This window comes from Odocoileus virginianus, chromosome 16 (assembly GCF_023699985.2).
Source record: "Odocoileus virginianus isolate 20LAN1187 ecotype Illinois chromosome 16, Ovbor_1.2, whole genome shotgun sequence".
Lineage (NCBI taxonomy): Eukaryota > Metazoa > Chordata > Mammalia > Artiodactyla > Cervidae > Odocoileus > Odocoileus virginianus.
The window spans coordinates 25,830,621-25,847,486 of record NC_069689.1 but is presented as its reverse complement, the minus strand read 5'-3'; the positions used below and the strand labels follow the sequence as shown (position 1 = coordinate 25,847,486).

The window sequence follows — 16,866 nt, the reverse complement described above, 5'->3', positions numbered from 1 at the left end:
AGTTCTGCTCACCACTGCCAAGGACAGGCCCTCTAGTCATCTGTTTTAATCCAAGGAGGACTGTCCATGTGGCAGGCAATACCAAGCTTCCACTGAGTCAGAGATCTCCGTTGCATTCTTGTACACTGGCTTTTGGAGCTCAAGTAAAAGGCCTTACATTTCAGGTGAAATTCCTCTTGGTAGATAGGACCTAGGCTGGTCTTTGTAGAGAGATCAAGTCGTTAGCCTTTGGAGTGGGGAGCATTGAATCCAAGACCCTAGAAAACCCGAGAACTAACCCTAGGTAGTATCAAATAGTGAAAACTCACACAAAGGAAACTACTTGAATACCAGATCCATCATAACCCAACCACCAGTAGCACCCTCTGTAGGAAGCCTTATTTAACAACAAACAAAACAAAAAGACAAATGCAATCATCAGCAAACAGGATTATCACCTCACTAAGCCTTGCCCATCAGAGGGAAAACAAACAAAAACAGCAGAAATCTCACCCTATATGAAGCTGACACAAACCACTGGACCAACCTTAGGTGGGCAGAAACCAAAAGCAAGAAAGAATTCAACCATGAGGCCTAGGAATAGGAGACCTCAAACACAGTAAGTTAAAAAAAAAAAAATAATGAAAAGACAGAGAAATACTAGACAAATGAAGGAACAAACTAGAAACACAGAAGTCCAAATAAATGAAGAGGAAATGGGCAAACTACCTGAAAAAGAAATAAGAATAATGATAGTAAAGATAACAAAAAAACCTGAAAACAAAATGGAGAAAATGTAAGAATCAATTAACAAAGACCTAGAAGAATTAAAGAACAAACATACAGAGACAAACAACACAATTACTGAAATTAAAAATACTCTAGAAGGAATTAATAGCAGAATATCTGAAGCAGAAGAATGAATCAGTGAGCTAGAAGATAAAATGGTGGAAATAACTTCTGAAGAGCAGAATAAAGTAAAAAGAATGAAAAGAACTGAGGATAGTCTCAGAGACCTCTGGGACAATATCAAATGCACCAACATTCAAATTATAGGGGTCCCAGAAGAAGAAGAGAAAAAGGGTATGAGAAAATTTTTGAAGAGATTATAGTTGAAAATTTCCCCAACATGAAAAAGGAAATGGTCAATCAAATCCAAGAGGTGCAGAGAGTGCCATACAGGATAAACCCAAGGAGAAACACGCCAAGACACATACTAATTAAACAAACAAAGACTAAACACAAACAAAGAATATTCAAAGCAGCAAGGGAGAAGCAACAAGTAACATGCAAGGGAAACTCCGTTCACTTAACAGCTGATCTTTCAGCAGAAACTCTACAGGCCAGAAGGGAAAGGCAGAATATATTTAAAGTACTGAAAGGGGAAAATCTACAACCAAGATTACTGTACCCAGCAAGGACCTCATTCAAAATTGATGGAGAAATAAAAAGCTTTACAGAAAAGCAAAAGTTAAGAGAATTCAGTACCATCAAACCAGCTTTACAATAAATGTTAAATGAACTTATATAGTCAAGAAATACAACAGAAGAATAAAGATCTACAAAAACAGCCCCAAACAATTAAGAAAATGGCAGTAGGAACATATATACCAATAATCATTTTAAATGTAAATGGAAAAATGCTTCAACCAGAAGATACAGACTGGCTGAAAGGATACAAAAACAAGACCCATATATATGCTGTCTACAAGAAACCCACTTCAGACCTAAAGACATGTATAGACTGAAAGTGAGAGGATGGAAAAATATATTCCATGCAAATGGGAAGCAAAAGAGAGCTGGAGTAGCAATCCTCATATCAGACAATATAGACCTTTAAAATAAAGAAAGTTACAAGAGATAAGGCAGGCCACTACATAATGATCAAGGGATCAATCCAAGAGGAAGACATAACAATTGTAAATATCTATGCACCCAACATAGGAGCACCTCAATACATAAGACAAACACTAACAGACATAAAAGGAGAAATTGACAGTAACACAATAATAGTAGGAGACGTTAACATCCCATTCACACCAATGGACAGATCATCAAAACAGAAAATGAATAAGGAAACACAAGTCTTAAATGACAGATTAGATGAGATGGATCTCATTGATATCTTCAGGACATTCCGTCCAAATACAGAAGAATACACCTTCTTCTCAAGTGCACATGGAACATTCTCTAGGATAGACCACACCTTGGGTCATAAATAAAACCTCAGTAAATTTAAGAAAATTGAAATCATATCAAGCATCTTCTCTGACCACAATGCTATGAGACTAGACATCAATTACAAGAAAAAAACTGTAAGAAACACAAACACGTGGAGATTAAGCAACACATTTCTAAATAACTAACAGGTTACTGAAGAAATCCAAAGGGAAATAAAAAAATTTCTAGAAACAAATGACAGTGAAAACACTCAAAACCTATGCAATGCAGCAAAAGCAGTTCTAAAAGGGAAATTTATAGCAATACAATCCTACCTCAAGAAATAAGAAAAACGTTGAATAGACAACCTAATTTTACACTTAAAACAACTGGAAAAAGAAGAATGAAAAACCCCAAAATTAGTAGAAGGAAAGAAATCATAAAGATTTCTTTATGTGCAGAAATAAGAAATGAAAGAAACAATAGTAAAAATTAATAAAACTAAAAGCTTGTTCTTTGAGAAGATAAAAAAAAAATGACAAGCCTTTAGCCAGACTCATCAAGAAAAAAAGAGAGAAGAATCAAATCAACAAAATGACAAATGAAAAATGAGAGGTTACAATAGACAATGCAGAAATACAAAGGATTGTAACAGGGAAGCCTGGTGTGCTGCAGTCCATAGGGTTGCAAAGGGTAGGACATGACTAAGTGACTGAATTGAACTGAATAAGAGACTATTATAAACAACTATATGGCAAAATGGAAAACCTGGAAGAAATGGACAGATTCTTAGAAAATTTCAATCTTCCAAGACTGAACCAGGAAGAAATAGAAATTATGAAAAACTAATTACAAGCACTGAATTTGAAGCTATGATCAAAAATCTCCCAGAAAACAAAAGCCCAGGACCAGGGGTGGCTTCACAGGAGAATTCTATCAAACATTTAGAGAAGAACTGTCTATTCTTCTAAAACTCTTTCCAAAAATTGCAGAGGAAGGAACACTTCCACTCATTCTATGAGGCCACCATCAGCCTGATACCAAAACCAGACAAAGACAACACACACACACAAAAACTATGGGCCAATATCACTGATGAACATAGGGGCAAAAATCCTCAACAAAACTTTAGCAAACAGAATTCAGCAATACATCAAAAAGCTCATACATCATGATCAACTTGGGTTTATTCCAGGAATACAAGGATTCTTCAATAAATGCAAATCAATCAATGTGGTACATATTAACAAATTGAAAGATAAAAACCATATGACAATCTTAATAGATGCAGAAAAAGCCTTTGACAAAATTCAGCACCCATTTATGACTAAAACTCTTTAAAAAAAATGGGCATAGAAGGAACCTACCTCAAAATAGTAAAGGCCATATATGATAAACCTACAGCTAACATTATTCTCAATGGTGGAAAACTGAAAGCATTTTCCCTAAGATCAGGAACAAGACAAGGATGTTCACTTTCACCACTGTTATTCAACATAGTTCTGGAAGTCCTAGCTACAGAAATCAGAGAAGAAAAAGAAATAAAAGGAATCCAGATCAGAAAAGAAGTAAAGATTTTACTGTTTGCAGATGACATGATACTGTACATAGAAAACCCTAAAGATAGTATAAGAAAATTAGTAGAGCTAATCAGTGAATTTAGAAAAGCTGCAGGGTACAAAATCAATACACAGAAATCACTTGCATTTCTATATACTTACTATGAAAAATCAGAAAAGAAATTAAGGAATCAATTCCATTCACCATTGCAACAAAAAGAATGAAATATCTAGGGGTAAACTTACTTAAGGAGACAAAAGAACTGTACACAGAAAAGTATAAGACACTAATGAAATAAAAAATGTCATATACAGATGGAGAGATATTCCATGTTCCTGGGGTAGGAAGAATCAATATTGTGAAAATGACTATAGTACCAAATGCAATCTACAAATTCAATGCAACCCCAATCAAATCACCAATGGTGTTTTTCCACAAAACTAGAACAAAAGTTTTCATAATTCATATGGAAACACAAAAGACCCCTAATAGCCAAAGCAGTCCTGAGAAAGTAGAATGGAGCTGGAGGAATCAACTTTCCTGACTTCAGATTATACTACAAAGCTACAGTCATCAAGACAGTATGGTACTGGCACAAAAACAGAAATATAGACTAATGGAACAAGATAGAAAGTTCAGAAAGAAATCCATGCACCTATGGGCACCTTATTTTTGACAAAGGAGGCAAGAACATACAATGGGGCAAAGACAGCCTCTTCGATAAATGGTGCTGGGAAAACTGGACAGCTAGAAGAATGTAAAAGAATGAAATTAGAACACTTCCAAATGTCATACACAAAGATAAAGTCAAAATGGATTAAAGACCTAAATGTAAGACCAGAAACTATAAACCTCTTAGAGGAAAACATAGGCAGAACACTCGATGACATAGCTCAAAGCAAGATCCTTTATGACTGACCTACCTCCTAGAGTAATAGAAATAAAAACAAAAGTAATCAAGTGGGACCTGATTAAACTTTAAAGCTTTTGCACAGCAAAGGAAACAATAAGCAAGGTGAAAAGATAACCCTCAAAATAGGAGAAAGTAATAGCAAATGAAACAACTGACAAAGAATTAATTTCCAAAATATACAAGCAGCTCATACAACTCAGTGCCAGAAAAATAAACAACCCAATCAAAAAGTGGGGAAAAGACCTAAACAGATATTCTCCAAAGGAGACATACAGATGGCTAACAAATACATGAAAAGATGCTCAATATTGCTCATTCTTAGAGAAATGCAAATCAAAACTACAATGAGATATCACTTCACACCAGTCAGAGTGGCCATCATCAAAAAGTCTGCAAACAATAAATGCTGGAGAGGGTGTGGAGAAAAGGGAACACTCTTGCACTCTTAGTGTGAATGTAAATTGATACAACCACTATGGCAGATGGTATGGAGATTCTTTAAAAAAAAAAAAAAAACAAACTATGAATAAAATCACCATATGACCCAGCAATCCCACTCCTAGGCACATACTCCGAGGAAACAAAAATTGAAAAAGGCACATGTATCCCATTGTTCATTGCAGCACTACTTAGAATAGCTAGAACATGGAAGCAAACTAGATGTCCATCAACAGATGAATGGATAAAGAACTTGTGGTACATATACACAATGAAATATTACTCAGCCATAAAAAGGAATGCATTTGAGTCAGTTCTGATGAGGTGGATGAACACAGAACCTATTATACAGAGTGAAGTGAGTCAGAAAGAGAAAGATAAATACTGTATTCTAATGCATATATACATAATCTAGAAAAATAGTACTGAAGAATTCATTTTCAGGGCAGCAATGGAGAAACAGACATAGAGAGTAGTCTTATGGACATGGGGAGAGGGGAGGAGAGGGTGAGATGTATGGAAAGAGTAACATGGAAGCTTACATTACCATATGTGAAATAGATAGCCAATGGGAAATTGCCGTAATGGCTCAGGAAACTCCAACAGGGGCTCTGAATCAACCTAGGGTGATATGGGGTGGGATATGGGAGGGAGGTTCAAAAGGGAGGGGATATATGTATACCTATGGCTGATTCATGTTGAGGTTTGACAGAAAACAACAAAATTCTGTAAAACAATTATCCTCCAATAGAAAAATACAAAGAAAAATGAGCAGAGAATCTGAGTAGACATTTTCCCACAGAAGGTATACAGGTGGCCAACAAGATCAGTAGTCATCAAAGAAACGCAAATCAAAACCACAGTGAGGTACCACCTCAGACCAGTCACAATGGCTATTATAAAAAAGACAAGGAATAACAGGTGTTGGCAAGAAGGTAGAGAAAAGGGAACCCTTGTACACTTTTGGAGGGAATGTAAATTGGTGCAGCCACTGTGGAAATAAATATGGAAGCTCTTAGAAAAATTAAAGCTAGAGCTATCGGATGATCCAGAAATTCCACTTGTGGACATTTACTTAAAGAAAATGAAAACACTAATTCAAAAATACATATGTGCCCACATATTCATTGCAACATTATTTATAATTGCCAAGATATGGAAACAATGGAAGTGTCCATCAATGGATAAATGACTACATAAGATGTGCTGTATATATATACCATGGAATATTAATCAGCCATAGGAAAAATGAAAACTTACTATCTGAGGTAGCATGGATAGACCTTGAAGGTATTCATTAAATGAAATAAGTCAGAGAAAGGCAAATCTTGTATAACTTCATTTATATGTGGAATCTAAAAACAAACAAAACAACAACAGAACAAAGCCCATGGATACAGAGAACAGACTGGTGGTTGCCAGAGGTGAGGGTTGGAGTGTGGCCAAATAGGTGTAGGAAGTCAAATGGTACAAACTCCCAGTTATAAAATAAATAAGTCACGGAGATAGAAAGCACAGCATGGTGACTATAGTTAATACTGTATTGCATATTTTAAAGTTGTTAAGACCCCTGCCTCAAGTCATTGCAATCTAGCTTCCTGCCCATTTGCAGCCCTGGTGTGTTATGAGCTCAGTCAGTAAAGAATCCACCTGCAATGCAGGAGACCCAAGTTTGATTCCTGGGTCAGGCCGATCCCCTGGAGAAGGAAATGGCAACCCACTCCAGTACTCTTCCATGGACAGAGGAGCCTGGCAGGCTACAGTCCATGGGGTCACAAGAGTTGGACACAACTGAGCAACCAAACCACCACACAGTACTCAATAATTTCACCAATGACCTCCCTGCTGCCTATCCTGATGGCTCTTTACAGTGATGTCTCTAACATTTCAAAATCATATGAAACTGATGACTACCCTTCTCCTCCTGGAAAACTACTTTTCTCAAGCTTCCATGTTAAAACCCTTTCTTTTCTGGTTTTTCTTCTGAATCTGTATCCATTCCTTCTCTTTCTTGTCTGCATGTTTCTTATTTTCTCACTCTTCACTCACTATTCTCATTTTGTTTTGATCCATTTCCAGTGCTCTGATTACCACCTATATGGAGAAGAAGACTAAACTCATTTTTCTTCTAATTTCACCCTTCCTGTTGTTAACTGAAGAATGTCACCATCCTGTCACAAAAGCACAGGAACAAGACTGACACCCTTTTCCTTTTTTTAATCACCATTACTTAGTACTTTAACAAACCCTGCCAAAATTTCCTTTTAAATAATGCTTGTCCTTTTATTCTCCGACTCCACTACAATCACTGCCACCCTTAATCAAGCTCTGATGATCTATTGATTGGAAGATACTAGTGTCTTGACTGTCTAACTGTATCTATTCAGCCCATCTTTAATTAGTTCTTTATATTGCAAATGTTAATTTGATCATGTTGCTATGTCTCCCATCCTTAAAATCCTTTGGTAATGTCTCATTGTTATTTGATTAAAGATGATTCATTTGATATGAACTATTAAGACCCTACATGGTCTGTAAACAGCTAAGGAACTCTTGGTTTCTTTGCTCCCATCACACTGCACCCTTCAATCCTTTGTATTCAATATATTTTCTCCAAATACTCTTTATTTAACACTTTAATTTCAAGTTACAATTCAAGCATTTCTTTCTTAAAGCAGCCTTTTCTATCTCCATGCAAGAATCAGTCATCCTATGATAGATGCCTGATAACTCTTGCTTTTAGCACTTCCTCCAGTTAGGACTTTGCATTTTTATTAGTGATTATTAAATATCTACCTTTGCTACTCAACTATCAGTTCAATCAAGAAAAGACATTAAGATTTTTGTTCCTTATCATTACATAATGATTACATTACATAATGATGTTCAAGAAATTATTTATTGTGATTTCATAAATGCTTCCTTGCATTAGTTTCCAACTGCTTTCTAGAGAGTTTGTAACTACAGATTCCATCCTGCTGTCCTGATTCTGCTTTTGACCCTTTGGTCCTGGATGTTTCTTCTCTTCTCCATGGTTCTTCGCTCTGAGCACTCTTCCAAGAACTTCATTTGGATCTTTCCTCTGCTACTTTATTCTGAGAACTCATAGACTAGGTAGTTCACCCAGGTCCATAGAATTCCAGAATTGGGCAGAACCTGGTTGCTACTTAGAATTGCCATTCTCTTTTTTCCTTAAGAAAATCTTGAATACATGTTTTTTACTCAGTTTACTTACTGTTCAGTACAGTTACTCAGTCATGTCTGACTCTCTGTGACCCCAAGGACTGCAGCACACCAGGCTTCCCTGTCCATCACCAACTCCCAGAGCCTACTCAAACCTACATCCATTGAGTCGGTGATGCCATTCAACCATTTCATCCTCTGTCGACCCTTCTCCTCCCATCTTCAATCTTTCCCAGCATCAGGGTCTTTTCAAATGAGTCTGTTTTTTGTATCAGGTGGCCAAAATATTGGAGTTCCAGCTTCAGCATCAGACTTTCCAATGAATACTCAGGACTGATTTCATTTAGGATGGACTGGTTGGATCTCCTTGCAGTCCAAGGGACTCTCAACAGTCTTCTCCAACACCACAGTTCAAAAGCATCAATTCTTTGGCACTCAGCTTTCTTTATGATCCAACTCTCACATGCATACATGACTACTGGAAAAACCATAGCTTTGACTAGATGGACTTTTGTTGGAAAAGTAATGTCTCTGCTTTTTAACATGCTGTCTAGTTTGGTCATAACTTTTCTTCCAAGGAGCAAGTGTCTTTTAATTTCATGCCTGCAGTCACAATCTACAGTGATTTTTGGAGCACCATACCCACCCCCCCCAAAAAAAAAAAAAAAAAAACAAAACTTGTCACTGTTTCCATTGCTTCCCCATCTATTTGCCATGAAGTGATGGGACCGGATGCCATTATCTTAGTTTTCTGAATGTTGAGTTTTAAGGCAACTTTTTCACTCTCCTCTTTCACATTCATCAAGAAGCTCTTTAGCTCTTCTTCACTTTCTGCCTTAAGTGTGGTGTCATCTGTGTATCTGAGGTTATTGGTATTTCTCCCAGCAGTCTTGATTCCAGCTTGTGCTTCATCCAGTCCAGCATTTCTCATGATATACTCTGTATGTAAGTTAAATAAGCAGGGTGACAATATGCAGCCTTGACATACACCTTTTCCTAACTGGAATCAGTCTGTTGTTCCATGTCCAGTTCTAACTGTTGCTTCCTGACCTGCCTACAGATTTCTCAGGAGGCAGGTCAGGTGCTCTGGTATTCCCATCTCTTTCAGAATTTCCCACAGTTTGTTGTGATCCACACGTCAAAGTCTTTGGCATAGTCAATAAAGCAGAAGTAGATGTTTTTCTGGAACTCTCTTGCTTTTTCGATGATCCAGTGGATGCTGGCAATTTGATCTCTGGTTCCTCTGCCTTTTCTAATTCCAGCTTGAACATTTGGAAGTTCACAGTTCACATACTGTTGAAGCCTGGCTTGGAGAATTTTGAGCATTACTTTGCTAGCGTGTGAGATGAATGCAATTGTGTGGTAGTTTGAACATTCTTTGGCATTGCCTTTCTTTGGGATTGGAATGAAAACTGACCTTTTCCAGTCCTGTGGCCACTGCTGAGTTTTCCAAATTTGCTGGCATATTGAGCTGCAGCACTTTCACAGCATCATCTTTTAGAATTTGAAATAGTTCAACTGGAATCCTACCACCTCCACTAGCTTTGTTTGTAGTGATGCTTCCTAAGGCCCACTTGTCTTTGCATTCCAGGATGTCTGGCTCTAGGTGAGTGATCACACCATTGTGATTATCTAGGTTGTGAAGATCTTTTTTGTATAGTTCTTCTGTGTATTTTTGCCACCTCTTCTTAATATCTTCTGCTTCTGTTAGGTCCATACCATTTCTGTCCTTTATTGTGTCCATGTTTGCATGAAACAAACATGGTGTATTTAATTTTCTTGAAGAGATGTCTAGTTTTTCCCATTCTATTGGTTTCTTTTATTTCTTTGCAATGATCACTGAGGAAGGCTTTCTTCTGTCTCCTAGCTTGTCTTTGGAACTCTGCATTCAAATGCATATATCTTTCCTTTTCTCCTTTGCTTTTCGCTTCTCTTCTTTTCACAGCTATTTGTAAGGTCTCCTCAGACAACCATTTCGCCTTTTTGTGTTTCTTTTTGTTGGGGATGGTCTTGGTCCCTGCCTCCTGTACAATGTCACAAACCTCTGTCCATAGTTCTTCAGGCACTGTGTCTATCAGATCTAATCCTTGAATCTATTTGTCACTTTCACTGTATAATCATAAGGGATTGACTTACTGTACTCCCCCTTTATTTATTCATACCTTATCTGTCTGAAACTTTTAGCTTCTGATAGTATATGCATTCTTATGGGCACTATCAATTATCTCAATGATGTTTGAGCTTTTCAAATACAGGGCATTTGCTCAATGAGATTTTAAAAATATTGGTTGCCATCTTATTTATCACTCGCTATTTAATTATAACTGTTCCTTGAAAGTTGGTTTCTTCGGTCATTTGAATTTTTTTATTTCTTATGTCTCTGATAACTCTATAGCTATGGCTTTGATTTTAGAAGCTTTGTTAACATATAATTCACATGCCATACAATTCACTCATTTGAAGTGTACAATTCAATGGCTTTTAGTATAGTCACAGGGTATATATATATCTATTACTATAGTTTTTAATAAGATTTTTATTCCCCCATAGCCCTTAGCCATCACCTTTCAATCTCCCTACCTCTTTCCATCCAGTCCTTGTTAACCACTAATCTACTTTGTTTCTATATTTGCCTATTCTGGCATTTCCTTTAATTAGTCACCCAACATGTTGTCCCTTGTGATTAGCTTTATGGCAATGATTTTAAACTATACTACCTTGTCAATTTCTCAATTATTTAATACTAGACATAACTCCTCTTCTGAATTCCAGTATTGAGTTGAAAAATGCAAATTCTATATAAGTCATTCTTAGCACAATTTAACATAAATAAAAAACTGTTGACTTTTGTTTTCAACTATCTTGCTTATGTTTATGTCTGTCAATGTATGTGATATAACTTCTCTGGTGGTTCAGAGAGTAAAGAATCTGCCTGCAATGCAGGAGACCCAGGTTTGATTCTGGGGTTTGGAAGATCCCCTCAAGAAAGAAATGGAAACCACTCCAGTATTCCTGCCTGGAGAATTCCATGGATAGAGGAGCCTAGTAGGCTATAGTCATGGGATTGCAGAGTTGGATACGACTGAGCAAGTACCACATACATACATGTGACATCACAGATACTATTATCCTTCTCCAAACCTCATACTTTCTGTTACCCTGTCTATTCAGTGCCTAGCATGTGGGTATTAGATTTATATTTTTGAATGAATGAATGATTCAGTGACTGGATGTATGAGTTTACCTTCTCTCCACTCTCATATCAATTAAATGTCCAGACATTTAATTCCTTAGGTTTGCTGCCCAGTGTCTTTCCACCCCAAAGCTATGGAGCTTCTAATTTCATATTCTTAAAATACCACTTCCCTATTTAGCATATTGTTATATGCTAAACTTTTGCTGGGAAAACAGTCTTGTGCAATTCAAACAACAAAAGATTTAAGGTCATAGGATCTGGGCCCAAGTCCTAATCTCATTACTTCCCTGCTGTGAGATTAAGGATTGGTTATTACAGCTTTTTAAAATTTTTTTGACTGATCAAGCTCCTCTTCTATAAACTGAAAGAGATGGCATTAGTTATGCTTATTTCAAGAAAACCTGAAAAAATCTGCAATACCTAAAACAGTACCTAGTATATCACAGGTACTCAAACAAATTGGTAGAAAAAGATTTTCAAATGTGATCATATATTTTAAATACTATTTTTTTTAAACAAGGGTTGTTGTTCAGTCACTCAGTCATATCTGACTCTTTGTGAACCAGCATGCTAGGCTTCCCTGTCCTTCACTATCTCCTGGAGTTTGCTCAAAATCAAGTTCATTGAATCAGTGATGCCATCCAACCATCTCATCCTCTGCCATCTTCTCCTCCTGCCTTCAGTCTTTCTCAGCGTTAGGGTATGAGTCAGCTCTTCACATCAGGTAGCCAAAATATTAGAGGTCAGCTTCAGCATCAGTCCTTACAATGAATAGTTAGGGTTGATTTCCTTTATGCTAATTGGTTTGATCTCCTTGTTGTCCAAAGGACTCTCAAAAGTATTTTCCAGCACCACAGTTTGAAAAGACCAAGCCTTTGGTGCTCAGCCGACTTTATGGTCCAACTCTTACATCCATACATGACTACTGGAAAAACCATAGCTTTGACTATACAGACCTTTGCCAGCAAAGTGATGTGTCTGCTTTTTAATACACCATTTAGGTTTGTCATAGCTTTTCTTCCAAAGAGCAAGCATCTTTTAATTTCTTGGCTGGAGTCACTGTCCACAGTGCTTTTGGAGCCCAAGAAAATAGTCTGTCAATGTTTCTGTTTCCATTTATCCCCATCTATTAGCCATGAAGTGATGGGACCGGATGCCACCATCTTTATTATTTGAATGTTGAGTTTACAGCCTGCTTTTTTCATTCTCCTCTTTTTGCCTTCATCAAGAGGCTCTTTAGTTCCTCTTCGCTTTCTACCATTAGGGTGGTGTCATCTGCATATCTGAGATTATTGATATTTCTCCCGGGAATCTTGATTCTAGCTTGAGCTTCAGGCTGCCCAGCATTTCACATGATGTACTCTACATAGAAGTTAAATAAGCAGGGTGACAATATACAGCCTTGATGTCTTCCTTTCCCAATTCTCAACCAGTCCCGTTGTTCCATGTCCAGTCCTAAGTGTTGCTTCTTGACCTTGTACATGTTTCTCAGAAGTCATGTAAGCTGGTTTGGTATTTCCATCTCCTGAAGAATTTTCCACAATTTGTTGTGATCCTTGTAGTCAAAGGCTTTGGCGTAGTCAATGAAACAGAAATATTTTTTTTCTGTAATTCCCTTGCTTTTTCTATGATCCAACAGATGCTGGCAATTTGATCTCTGGTTCCTCTGCCTATTCTAAATCACGCTTGTACATCTGGAAGTTCTCAGTTCATGGACTATTAAAGCATAGCTTGAAGAATTTTCAGCATACCTTGCTAGCATGTGAAATGAGTACAACTGTGAAATAGGTTGAACATTCTTTGGCATTGCCCTTCTTTGGGATTAGGATGAAAACTGACCGTTCTCAGTTCTGTGGCCACTGCTGAGTTTTCCAAGTTTGCTGGCATATTGAGTGGGCAGTTTCACAGCATCATCTTTTAGGATTTGAAACGGCTCAACTGCAATTTTTTCACTTCCAGTGCTTCCTAAGGCGACTTGACTTCATAGTCCAGAATGTCTGGCTCTAGGTGAGTGATCACACCACTGTGGTTATCTGGGTCACAAGACCTTTTTTGTACAGTTCCTTGTGTATTCTTGCCACCTCTTCTTAATAGCTTCTGCTTCTGTTAGGTCCATACCATTTCTGTCCTTTATTGTGCCCATTTTTACAGGAAAATATTCTCTTGGTATCTCTAATTTTCTTGAAGAGATCTCCAGTCTCTCCCATTCTATTATTTTCCTCTTATTTCTTCGCATTGTTCACTTAAGAAGGCTTTGTTATCTCTCCTTGCTATTCTTTGGATTTCTGCATTCATATGGGTATCTTTCCTTTTCTCATTTTCCTTTCACTTTTATTCTTTTCTCAGCTATTTTTAATACAGTCACTTCCACTGTATTATCATGAAAATAGTGGTTTCCCCTACTTCAACTTAAGCCTGAATTTTGCAATAAGGAGTTTATGATCTGAGCCACAATCAGCTCCTGGTTTTGTTTGTGCTGACTGTAAAGAGCTTCTCCACCTTTGGCTGCAAATAATATGATCGATCTGATTTTGGTATTGACCATCTGTGATGTCCATGTGTAGAGTCATCTCTTGTGTTGTTGGAAGAGGGTGTTTGCTATGACCAGTGCATTCTCTTCACAAAACTCTGCTAGCCTTTGTCCTGCTTCATTTTGTACTCCAAGGTCAAAGTTGCCTGGTACACCAGGTATCTCTTGAATTCCTACTTTTGCATTTCAGTCCCCTATGATGAAAAGGACATCCTTTTTTTGGTGTTACTTCTAGAAGGTTAGTAGGTCTTCATAGGTATGTTCAAATTCACCTTCTTTGGCATTAGTGGTTTGGGCAAGTTTGAATTCCTATAATACTGAGTGGTTGCCTTGGAAACGAACAGAGATCTTTCTGTCATTTTTGAGATTGCACCCAAGTACTGCATTTTGGACTCTCCTGTTGACTATGAGGGCTGCTCCATTTCTTCTAAGGGATTCTTGTCCACAGTATTAGATATAATGGTCATTGGAATTAAATTACTCATTCCCGTCCGTTTTTATTCACTGATTTCTAAAATATCGATGTTCACTGTTGCTATTTCCTGTTTGAAAATTTCCAGTTTACCTTGATTCATGGACCTAACACTCCAGGTTCCTATGCAATATTGTTCTTGATAGCCTCGGACTTTACTTTCACTACCAGACACATCCACATTACTACTATGACACAAGGGCGTTATTTCTGCTTTGGCTAGCCTCTGCATTCCTTCTGGTTAAAAAAGGGCAATTTATTGCTTCACAACGGGTTTGCCGCCAGGACACAGGTGTGAAAACCATCTTTAAACCTAAGCAAAAATGGGAAGGGAAAAGACCCACATCCACATTGTTGTCACTGGGTATGTAGATTCAGGGACGTCTACCACGATTGGCCATCTGATCTACAAATTGGTGGGATCGCCAAGAGAACAATCGAAAAGTTCAAAAAGGAGGCTGCTGAGATTGGAAAGGGCTCTTCAAATATGCCTGGGTCTTGGACAGACTGAAAGCTGAATGTGAGCGTGGTATCACCACTGATATCTCCCTGTGCAAATCTGAGACCAGCACATACTACGTTACCATCATTGATGCCCCAGGACACAGAGACTTCATCAAAAATATGGTTACAGGCACAGCACAGGCTGACTGTGCTGTCCTGATTGTTGCTGCTGGTGTTGGTGAGTTTGAAGCCAGTGTCTCCAAGAATGGGCAGACCCGTGAGCATGCCCTCTGGCTTACACTCTGGGTGTGAAACAACTAATTGTTGGAGTTAACAAAATGGATTCCACCGAGCCACCCTAAAGCCAGAAGAGATACAAGGAAATTGTTAAGGAAGTCAGCCCCTACATTAAGAAACTTGGCTACAACCCTGACATAGTAGCACGTGTGTCAATTCTGGCTGGAATGGTGACAACGTGCTGGAGCCAAGTGCTAACATGCCATGGTTCAAGGGGTGGAAAGTCACCTGTAAGGACGGCAATGCCAGTGGAACCACACTGCCTGAAGCTCTGGATTGCATCCTGCCACCAGCTCGTCTAACTGACAAACCTTGTATTTGACCCTCCAGGATGTCTATAAAATTAGTGGTATTGATACTGCCCCTGTGGGTTGTGGGCAGACTGGTGTTCTTAAACCTGGCATGGTAGTAACCTTTGCTCCAGTCAATGTAACAACTGAAGTGAAGTCTGTAGAAATGCACCATGAAGCATTAAGTGAAGCCATTCCTGGGGAAAATGTGGGCTTCAATGTCAAGAATGTGTCTGTCAAAGATGTTCATCATGGCAATGTGGCTGGTGACAACAAAAACGACCCACCAATGGAAGCAGCTGGCTTCACAGCTCAGGTGATTATTTTGAACCATCCAGGCCAGATCAGTGCTGGATATGCACCTGTGCTGGATTGTCACACAGCTCACACTGCTTCCAAGTTTGCTGAGCTGAAGGAGAAGATTGATCGTCGTTATGGCAAAAAGCTGGAAGATGGCCCTAAATTCTTGAAACCTGGTGATGCTGCCATCATTGATATGGTTTCTGGCAACCCCAGGTGTGTTGAGACCTTCTCTGACTTTCCTCCCCTGGGCCGTTTTGCTGTGTGTGACATGAGACAGACAGTCGCTGTGGATGTCATCAAAGCAGTGGACAAGAAAGCAGCTGGAGATGGCAAGGTCACCAAGTCTGCCCAGAAAGCTCAGAAGGCTGAATGAATGTTATCCCCAATACCTGCCACCCCAGTCTTAATCAGTGGTGGAAGAATGGTCTCAGAACTGTTTGTCTCAATTGGCCATTTAAGTTTAATAGTAAAAGACTGGCTAATGATAACAATGCATCATAAAACCTTCAGAAGGAAAGGAGAATGTTTTTGTGGACCATATGCTTTGTGTGTGGCAGTTTAAGTTACTAGTTTTTAAAATCAGTACTTTTTAATGAAAACAACTTGACCAAAAAAATCTGTCACTGAATTTGAGACCCGTTAAAAAAAGTTTAATGAGAAAGCTGTGTCTTCTTTGGGTCAACACTGTAACTCCCTATGGGACTAGTTTGCTAAGAGTTGCTCATAACCTATTTCTGGTAAAACAATTTTCAATTTATGGGTTTGTATTTCTAGGGTGGAGCTTCAGGTTTGTTAACCTTGTGTTGAGAACTCATCTATTTTAGTAACATCTTAAGCATTGGTGCAACACTTTCTAGGTTAGGACAGATGAGCAAACAGTAACTATGTTTTATATGTAAGCTAGTTTGTAAGGTCAGATTCTACAGTATAAAAGCTCCTATTGCATATAAAAGTTTGTATGGTTACATAAATAATGAGTAAATCAATGTCATTTAGTTTCCCAGTTATGAAGATATGCATTCACATTTATAATATTAAGTAGTTAATCTAAAATATGAGGCTTGAACAGTATTGATTACTGCCCTGCTAGAGTTAATTGCA

General features: G+C 38.1%; 1 pseudogene; it reads left to right on the top strand.

Annotated features, from left to right (window-relative positions):
- Positions 1 to 14,754: 14,754 nt before the first annotated feature.
- Positions 14,755 to 16,381, top strand: LOC110135246 (elongation factor 1-alpha 1 pseudogene; annotated as a pseudogene).
- Positions 16,382 to 16,866: the final 485 nt, after the last annotated feature.